The sequence below is a fragment of the Echinops telfairi genome, unplaced genomic scaffold (assembly GCF_000313985.2).
Source record: "Echinops telfairi isolate 266 unplaced genomic scaffold, ASM31398v2 ScPeMD7_25;HRSCAF=90, whole genome shotgun sequence".
NCBI lineage: Eukaryota > Metazoa > Chordata > Mammalia > Afrosoricida > Tenrecidae > Echinops > Echinops telfairi.
In genome coordinates this window covers 25,933,561-25,944,232 of record NW_022103922.1, presented here as the reverse complement: position 1 = coordinate 25,944,232, position 10,672 = coordinate 25,933,561, and positions in this window count along the sequence as shown.

The window sequence follows — 10,672 nt, the reverse complement described above, 5'->3', positions numbered from 1 at the left end:
TCCACAAGTAGCTGTTTTACAAGGCAGTAAGGTAACAGCTACTGGAAGGCCATGCCAGATGTCTTAAGGTATCCAGAAAATTTTATTACAAGGTGGGATTGAGGAGATGGAATCAATAGGGAAGAGATTAACAGCTGTTCTAGGATGTGGGCTGCATTGTCAATGACCCTGATGATCATGCGAATGTATTCTGGAGACTGTGAAATCCAAATAACCCTCAAAAGAGGTGATGTTTAATCGCCATGGCGATGGAGAAGGAAGAAATTTCCTAAGAGAAAAAAACCTCTTGAAGAAAAACATTGAGGTAGAGGGAACCAGGCTTGTTTTACAGAAAGGAGATGGCCTTGGTTTGCTGGAATGGGATGCTCAATCCTGGAAGGAATGTGGTGCTGGATCATGGAGCTTGGAAAGACTAGCTCAGCTGCTTGACAATGAGAGGTGTGTCAGTTGGGGCTCTAGAGAAACAGAACAACATAGAATCTCTTTCTCGTTCTTTTTCTAGCTCACTCACTCACTATCTAGTTATTTCTACCTGGTTGGTAGGCTAAGAACTCAGGCAAGAGTTGATATTGCAGTTTTGAGATCAAATTGTGTGCAGCAGACCCACGGGCTGGAAATTTAGACACAATTTCTGTGTTACAATCTTGAGACAAATTTTCCTTGCGAATCCTAGATCCATCCACATTATCAAGGGGCATTACCTATCATCATTTTCTTAAAATCAATGGATTATTAATGTTAATCACATCTGTAGTGTTCGACCATAACCTAGCAACATTAACACAAATAATTAATTAACCATTACAGCAGGCCATTGTTGCCATGAAGATTACTGTGAGTGAAGTGAAATACATTGCACATTTAATGCAAGTCCCTAAGAAGGGACATTTGAGGACATTGAAAAGCGGAACTCATTTAGTATTCAGAGGATAGAGGCAAAAGAATAGTGAGAGACAAAATATAGTACTGGATTCTTAAATAATCAAGCAATAGAGTAAATACCAGTGTAAGAAATGAGAAAAGGGAACCCAAACCCAGGAAAACAGAAATACTGGAATAAAACAAGACAATGGTGTCAAGCTGTGGGCTCTCTCACAGTTTGGCTGGGTGTATTACCTCCTACCTAGAGTGCTTTAATGGTTTGAGTGAGTACCTGTTGGCTTCTACTTGGATTATCCTCTGTGCCATTTTCATCCGAGAATGGTGTTCATTAGAATACATTTGAAATGATGATGCAAAACATGCAAACGAAGCAACAAGAAGTGTGACAAGTAGGATGGTCAGAGAGAATAGTCATTCCATCACTGCATATAAGATGTTTTGCTGGAGAGTCACATAGGGTAGGTACGTTTGTTAAACAAGAAATAACAAGCTGTGGTCGACATATGTTGTGGTTACAAAAATAGATTCCTACATAGAAAATTTGTGTTGGAAAAGGGACAACCCTATCTTCCCCCATTCACTTGTCTTAAGGAAGACAAAATCAGCGTACATTAACCCAAGACTTTACAGGATTTATTATTAGTGGTGTTAACGAGAAGAATTAAAATGTCTGAATTGGCTCCAGCAATGCACTATTTTTTTGTTTTATTTATTTTTCATTCAGATAATTGTTGAGACTACTCCAGATCTCAAAAGCAAAGTTAATTTAGGTCAACAGGAGAGAATTTATCTACAGTCTATTACCAACTAATCCCCAATTAGACCAAAGAGCTAGGAACTGAGTGGTTTAGTTGGATCATTTGTCTTCAGCAAGAATTAATTCAGTGAGGATAAGGAGAGAAATGATTCTGGAAAATACCTGGTGGATTTTTGTGGTCATTCATTGGCTAGGCATGGAGGAGCCTAGGTTTCATTGAGAGGAGCTCTGGGTCTTAAAGAAAACCTTGGAAATTTCAAACATGTTATGGTGTGGGATGGAAAGACTGATCATCTCCGGATTCAGATTAGAAACAAACAAACAAACAAACAAACCCAGAACTGACAGAATAAATACTTCTTAGGATTCTTGTCATTTGCACAAATTTCTTCCTCCCCAATTAAGCCAGTTTTCCCTTAATATTCTATTCCTAATTGCAAAAGATAATTGGAAAACACAGAAAGGCATGAAGAAGAAAATAAACAACAGTTTCTAAATCCCTTCACTTAGAGATAATAATAATTATATATTCTTATTTTTCCCCTCTGGATCTGTGAACATAAAAAATATACTGTATATTTACTGCATAAATATACTGTAAACTTATTATATTTACATTCTAGAGATATAACATATCTACATATGCTAACATACCCAGAGGGGGAAAATAACCTGGGAATATGTAACTTTTGTTATCTTTCGGTGCATGGATTAAAAATGAGCTTTAATTTTTGCCTTTGTACCTTTCTGTGTTTGTCGGCACACACATACACATGTATATATGAGGGGAGCTTCACACACACACACACACACACACACACACACACACACACACACACACAAAGAGGGGAGCTTCAAAAATATTGTGTAAGAATGGAATTTAAGGGGGATATTTCCATGAACTTTTTGAAGCCCCATTGCATATCTATCTAGAGAAATTCTCCTTCTATTGACCTAAATTAACTTTACTTTTGATATTTGGCATACTCACAAGCATTATTTGAATGAAAATAAAACAAAAAATAGCCTATTGCAGGTAGGAAGTTTTAGCAAAGCTAGCCATTTAAATACGTCTCACTAAGTCTAGTTGTAATAAATCTTGCAAAGTCTTTGATTAATGTGAACTGCTTGTTTATAAGATGTGGGAGTAGGAAAGATGAGAGGGTGTTTCCTTTCCAACACAATCTATTTTTATAGGTTACAAAATTTAATATATGTAATTTTTACCCTTTTTACTTATTAAGATGTATCTTGAATATCTCATGTTATTAAGTTATATTTATTATATTTTTAATGTCAGCATAATAGTATATCATGTTGATTTATGGCAATTTATGTAAATATTTCACTATGGTTTTGAATTTAGGATGTCTCTACCTTTTTGCTGGGTTGTTTTGCAATCTAAAGGGATGTCTCAGTGGATATCTTTGCACCCAAATCTTTGTGTGTGCACTTCTGATGATTCTTTAGTATACATTTCTAAAATTATTGACTCAAAGGGACCATAAATATTAAAATTTCTGACATATAAATGATGGACTCTGTAAGAAATCACCTTCTTCCCTTGCAATGAGCATGCTCAGTGTCTCATGGTGGGTGTGAGTTCCCTAGAAACTGTCTTGGATGGCAGTTACTGGCTCAGAATGTGGCAGCTCCATCCTTCCATTGTAACTGCCCAGACTACTTTGCCGTTCGCAAGCAGCTTGAGAGGGCACGTGAGGACTGTGCTCTTGGAGGAATGGTTAGGGGATCATGGTCTGTAGAGAAGATCATTTAACTCTAAACGTCAAATCAGGCCCATAGATATGAGTCATGGGGTAAGGGTGGTGTCTTTCTCCTTAGAGGTATAGATTGACGATTTGGCTAGGTTCAGTCAATTGAATAAATTGTTCACCTCAATACTGAATATTTTATATATAAACTAAAAATGTACCAGTATCGAGAGAGGCAGAGGACTCATTGAGGTTTCTAAGAAGGAACTGTTGGATTTTGAGACTGGCAGCAGGTATCTAGGAGATTAACGCTTGTAGATTTGATCAGATGCTCACCCTTCTCCTGCCACTCAAACCTGCTCCTTTTCTTCATTTAGCCCCACTTCAGTTAGTGCCTGCCGTGGTCTGCATGGCAGCTCTTCATCATTCTCCTCTATTCGCTCAAGTCCAAAAGGAACTATGGCCCATGACTTCATTCCATTGGAAATATCTCTCAAGCCTCCCTCCACTTCCCTCTCTATTGTCACTATACTTTTCCAATCTTTACCACGTGTCTGAAGTACTAGATGCCTCAAACTCCATTCTCTTCTAATTTCCCCTCTACTGCTTCCAGGCTACTCTCGAAGACACCACCCACCCACCCATTTCCCTTTAAGACCCCGAAGCTACTGCCAATAACGTTTAGACACTAAGCTTTTTCAGGACTGGGACTTTCTCTGACTTAGCCAGTGTCTCTCACAGCTGCAGTGTGTAGAGAAGTGACTGCCACTGAAACCAATTCTAACCTCACAATTCAATGAAACGTTCAAACAGGAAACTGAGGCTGAGAGAGGGAAAGTAATCTGCCTCAGGTTATCTAGATAACAAGTGTCAAGGCAGGGATTCAATCCCAGACTGGTATTCTTGAGCAGCTTCTACCTGCCCCCAACAATCCACATGGACACGGCTGTACCACACTGCCTCTGCTGTTGGTGACCTGAGATGGACTCAATCACATTAACTCTGCATAGAGTCCTCATGAGTCAAAATCCACTCAGGGGCAGTGGGATTGTTTCCCACTTCCTTGTCTACCTTCATGTTCCGTGTTAACTGAAGATTTGCCAGGATCTCCCTGGGGCTTTAGTATACATGAGTCCTGACCCCAGCCCTCAGTCCTCATGGCTGAATAGCCACACTTGCTGCCAGGTGACCCTGCTGCCAGATACTTGCCCTGGTTGCCAGACTCCCATGATGCCATGTCCTACGCCTTCGCTAACTCCTTCACCTGCAGCTGAACACTAGGTTCACCTGGCTGGTCGGGCTTTCCTCTCATGTTGGCCTGGTCCCTTGTCAGGCCCACCCTGCAGGGACTGAGCCCTGCTTCTGAGAAGGAGAATGTTCCCTGTGCTCCTTTGCACCCACGCTGGCATCTCCACGTGACTTGGGAGCTTCTCCATCCCCTACCAAGATGACTTGACTCTTGGCTCTGGATCATTAGACATAATGCTTTTTCAAAGACTGATCCCAAATTTGGACAGGAATCCCAGGATTTCAGATTTTGGGTGTGGGCCTCTTTTTGACACTCACATATCCTGGAGTCTATGTTCAGATTTTGTGCCCTCAGTGAGTGTGTGTGTGTGTGTGTGTGTGTGTGTGTGTGTGTGTGTGAGAGAGAGAGAGAGAGAGAGAGAAACTCTCATTTTAGTACTTTCTCAAAAGAATGTCTCTAAGTTGAACAAGGAGATAAAAGTGGGGAACATGGAAAAAGGCCAGACTCTTGTGTTCTTCAGTGATGTGAAGACACAATTAGATAGTATATTGTTGACATGGTCTACCTCTCTCATGTGATTTTCCTGGCTTACACTCTTGGCCCGTTAGTTAAAATTTTCTATTCACATAAGAAAAATTAGAATATGAATAATGGCCACGATGACTGCACAAACTTTAGCATGAGAAAAACAGGAAGCAAAAAATACAACAACGGAACATGATATTGAAGAAAAGACCTCCAGAGCTGTCCCATTGGGCATTAGATGATAGGTGTCTCACAATTACTGACACAGGTCTTTTATTACTTGCTATCCTGTATTAAGGAGAAATAATTCCGTATTTACCATAATCACAGATGGAGAGAACAGGAGAAATTGATTTATTTCAATAAAATATGTGGATGCTCTCCCTAACCTTGCATTTGCATTAAATAATAGCCATGTGAATATTACCTCACAGCTTGTATAGCCGGGCCTTTGGGGATTGCTCATCCTGAGTGAACTTGTTTTATTTTCTTATTCTCTTCATGTGCATTTTAAACTGAGTTGGGGGAGAGATGGAATGTAATTTCTCTATTTGTATTTTATCCATTCACATTTATGTCTGGGGCAAAAGGGTGTATTCTGAATAAATGAAGGAGATAGTTTATAATCCACTGCTGAGATTGACAAAAATACATATTTAGCTTATGCACATTTGCATGAATATACATACCGACAGGAAAGATTGATAGATCTCTGTAGAAGAGTTGGTATGAATGTGTATCTCTTGTTCTTTAGATTTCTTTGCTATAGTCTTAAATTGGACTCTGCTGCCCTTTTCTGCACCACTATATTAGCTGAGTATAAGACGTCTGAAGCGGGATATTTCTAGTATCTGATTGGTTTTTATGTGGTTGTCTTTCATGTCATGGTATAACCACAAATATAACGTGGAGCACATTTTTATTTTGAAGAGAGAAAGGTTTGGTGGTTGGAGGAATTGCTGTGTAGGCGTCTGGCAGTAGATCTTCTCCTTTATGCTGTCAGGGTAATCTCTAAGCCTGTAAAAACACTGCAGCTCTGTTGGAAGGAATGGTTATCATGCTTCAGAGGAAGGTTAATTAATTGCTCCACTTTTGCTGACTTACCTACCAGTAGACCTATGCAGCTTTAATGTTCTGGCGACTACTTGCAAGCAGAAACCTAGATATGCCCATTAAGCCTAGATATGCACGTGATGATTTCTCTAGTGCCTAAGTTTTAGAGAGAACTTTACTGATTTTTTTTTAATCCAGAGAAATACGTTATTGAATTGAGGTCAGAGGAAAAATAGCTACATCTGTGATCTGGGGGGCGGGGGTGAGGGGTGGGGGGACGGGCTATCAAATGCAGAGCCGAGAACTCCCCAAATTGGGGCGGGATGGGCTATTAAATGCAGAGCTGAGAACTCCCCAAATTGGGAACCCAAGTCAGAGTTTGCCCACAGGGATGTTGTCAGCATAGAGAGAACGTGGATGTGTTTAGGGGCGGGCTTCAGGGTTGGGTAGAGGTTCAATGGCATGATCTTGAAGACTTTTCACTTAAAAATGACCTTTCCAATGGCTGGACAGCCACATGCTTGGTCAGCCTTCTGGTTTAGACATTTCAACAGACTTTTCCCTGTAAATGAAATTGGAATGATTTTATTGTGGTTGTTGGTGAGAGACCAAGGAGGCAATATAATGAAATATGGACTTTGGAAATCAGTGGTTTAAGAAATAAATGCTGGATAGTAATAGTCTCTGAACTCTTGGCACCCCAGCATCTATTGAACAACTTCATAGTTTTAATTGCAAATACAAGCTTGTGTTAAGGAAGGACAGTTGCAAAGACTATGTGGTACCAAAAGCCAACCTTGGTTTTAAATGTGCTTATTTTCATGAGCAGATGAAATGTATTCAGTGGCTTTATTCATCAGCTTTGCTCTCACTTGCATTCATGTGTCTATTTGGTGTGATTTTATTCTAGGCAAGTCTTGAGATTTAGCCATATTAAAAATGAAATATTCTACTGCATAGGTATGACATCTCTCTTAGGGATGAGGTGGGGTCCTGGGTACTACCAGTACCTACTCAGACAATAATTCATTTGCATACTCTACAACAGTGGTTCTCAACTTTCCTAATGCTGGACCCTTTAATACAGTTCCCCATGTTGTGGTGACACCCGCACCATAAAATTATTTTCATTGCTACTTCATAACTGTAATTTTGCTACTGTTATGTATCGGGTGACCCCTGTGAAAGGGTCGTTGCAACCCACAAATTGAGAACCGCTGCTCAACAATGAGGTGTACTAATAGTTTAGTATCTGCTGGAGCCTTTGAACAGAATCAGAGCATAGTATTAAGTGGAACTGAGAAAAATCTAAACACAGATGTTATAAACGCAGCACCCTGTCCTGGTGAACCTCTCAGAATTGAGGGAAGAACAGAAGTCAGGTTTGTTAAACTGAGTGTTAAATTTGATCTCCATGATCTCCATGAAGTTCTTGGGGGAAATCACAGAAGGGAAGATGGCTTGTAGACTGGGAGAAGCCAAGTTTGATTCAGAGCCAGAAAGGCCCTCAATGGTCCGGAATCTAGTCAAGAGTTTGTCTAGCAAAGAAAGAACGGGGCGGAGGGGCTGGGGATTTATTTTCCTTAAGCAGCAAGATAAACACGAGCAGGTGAAGAAATAGAATAAGTCCAAAGTGAGCAATGGGCCATGAGAGGAAATGGAACTGGAGTCAGAGTCAGGATGCCTGATAGGCTGAAGCTCTAGTGGCAGAGTGGTTATTCGTTGGACTGCTGACCCACAAGGTCAGTGGTTGGAAACCACCAGCTGCTCCTTAGGAGAAAGATGGGTCTTTTTACTCCCATACAGAATTACAGTCTCAGAAACTCCCACGGGCAGTTCTATCCCGCCTTATAGGGCTGCCGTGAGTCCGCATCAACTTGATGGCAGTGAGTTGTTGTTTATTTTTGGGGGGCAGGTATCTGAGTTGTGACTGAATGTGTCAAGTATTTTGTAAGCCAAATGTTAACTTATTTCAGAGATACTTTGAGCAGACATATCTCTTACAAACTCCTGGTACTTGATGATTCTGTTTCAATATATATCACACATATGATAAAAAAGAAGAAGAAGAAAAATGTAAACGTGTGATTTTTTAATTGTTTAAGGGAAAATTGGGGGAGGGCCCTCAGGATCCTTTCTCTGCACTCTCTTCTTTTTTGGGCAGGTTGTACGCTTACGACATCATTCTTTCTCTTCTCCATCACAATTTGCTTTCCGGAAAGGGACAGACACCAACTATTTAAACTGTTGCATGCTTTATCCAAGCAACAGTTGCCCCATATTTTGATTTTTCATGGAAGACGAATAAGCTTCGTCATGTCAAATGATATCATTGGGCATCTGTTGAAGAGAGGGGGTTGACAGTGAATGATGAGGGGAGTGTGGAGTGGAGATCCAAAGCCCATTAGTAGGCCACTGGAGATCCCCTTGCAGAGGGGTCTCAGGGAGGAGATGAGCCAGTCAGGGTGCGATGTAACAACGATGAGAAATACAACTTTCCTCTAGTTCCTAAATGTTTCCTCCCCGCTCCCACTACCATGACTCGAATTCGATCTTGCAAGTCTGGCTAGACCAGAGGAGGTACCCTGGTACCGATAGGAACTGAAAATCCAGGGAATCCAGGGCGGATGAGCCCTACAGGACCAGTGGTGTGAGTGGCAAAACAGGGAGGGTAAAGGGAGAATGGGTAGTAAAGAGGGAACCGATTACAAGGAACTATATGTGACCTCCTCCCTGGGGGACAGACAACCGAAAAGTGGGTGAAGGGAGACATCGGACAGGGCAAGACATGACAAAAGACCAATTTATAAACTATCAAGGGCTCATGAGGGAGGCGGGGAGCGGGAATGGAGGGGAAAAATGAGGACCTAATGTCGGGGGTTTAAGTGGAGAGAAAATGTTTTGAGAATGATGTACAAATGCGCTTTACACAATTGATGTGTGTATGGATTGCGATAACAGTTGTATGAGCCCCTAATAAAATGTTTTTTTAAAAAAAAGAAAAGGGGGTTGGTGGTCTTCTCCAGAGATGAAGTATCACTCATAGTGTCAGAGTGTCCTGACCTGTGCTCCCTGCTCCTACTCTCTTCAGGTGTCTGCTTGCGCTTATAATGGATCTGTCCTGTTTTTAAAAAATTTTGCTCCAGGGATGAGCCATTGAATTTGTGGTGTAATGTATTTCCAACTGAGGCTGAAGAAATCAGAACCTTCTTTGGAGCTCTTTCACTCAGTCCCATTTCAGTTGGTTGACTAGGCCCATATGTGGAAGGGCTAGGCCTTCCTTTTCAGGTGTAACCGTTTTGGGCTGAGCAACTTCCAATGGCCTGCCCACTGAATATGCATTAAGATAATTTCTTTAGGAACTCCACTAGGAGATGATGACTAAGACCTAGCTCCTGATCATAAAGGGTTAGAAATTGAACTCCTAGAGCATGAAGCCAACGATCTAGTTTAGCAGTCCTCTCTTGATGTGCCTGGTGTGGATTAAAGGTCTTGATTGAGGCTTTTCCCATATCCCTCCTTTTATGGCTGTTGAATATTTTGTAGTGCACCTCCTTCCCCAACATTGAGCAAAACAAAAGCTGTCTCCTTGTAACTTTCTCCCATGGTAAAAGCAAATCCCCCGCACATCTGAAGCAGTTCTTAAAGCCAAAAGTGAATGTGGAGGCCCTGACCGATGGACAGCCCCACAGAGCACGAATCATGAACTTGAGTGCTACTGAGTCTTGGTTCTCAGTGTGAGAGCAGTGTGAGATTCTAGGACAGGTGTGGCAGAAGTTTCATCCATTACCTGGTTCTCTGCACCTGTCCAAGTTACAGCACTCACAGGTCTGATTGGGAATAGATCACACAATGGCACAGAGGAGTGGAAAGACTTGACTCTGTCGTGTCTATCATTGTAACCATCTTGGGAAGAAAACACGCAGCAACCTTTCAAAAAGAAGACACTTTAGTAATCACAGGGACCAAGAATGGAAAGAATCTAAAGTGGGTGGGGACTCACTTTGATAGATCAATTCTAGACACATGTATAAAGATCCTAATCCAGACCTCATTCCACATCAAACCTCTGAGCTTCCCTCTCTGTACCAAGTCCCCCATCTTCAGAAGAGATGGGCATTCAATAAAGGGATAGCATACGTGCTATTTTCAGTCCCTTGGACTCGACCTCTCACCATAGAAAGTAATTGCACGTGGATACTTCGCTCATCAGGCCTCATCTTCAAAGAGAGATCAGGATCTCTGTCCTAATGCGACACTCCTATCATGATCAAGCCCTAATTCTTCCTTCTTGAGTTAATTTGTGGATGGGCTAATCTCTGCTATGGGTCAAAGGCAGGGGGGGAGGCTTTCACTGTCTTCTCTTCACTAAGGTGATGCAATTGGCACCCTTAGTCTTGATAGCAAAGGTGAAAAGGGAGACCTGAGAAATGTGTGTTTCTTAGACAAACCCTTGAGGCTTATGAAATACTCAAGGGCTGTATTAACCTCCTG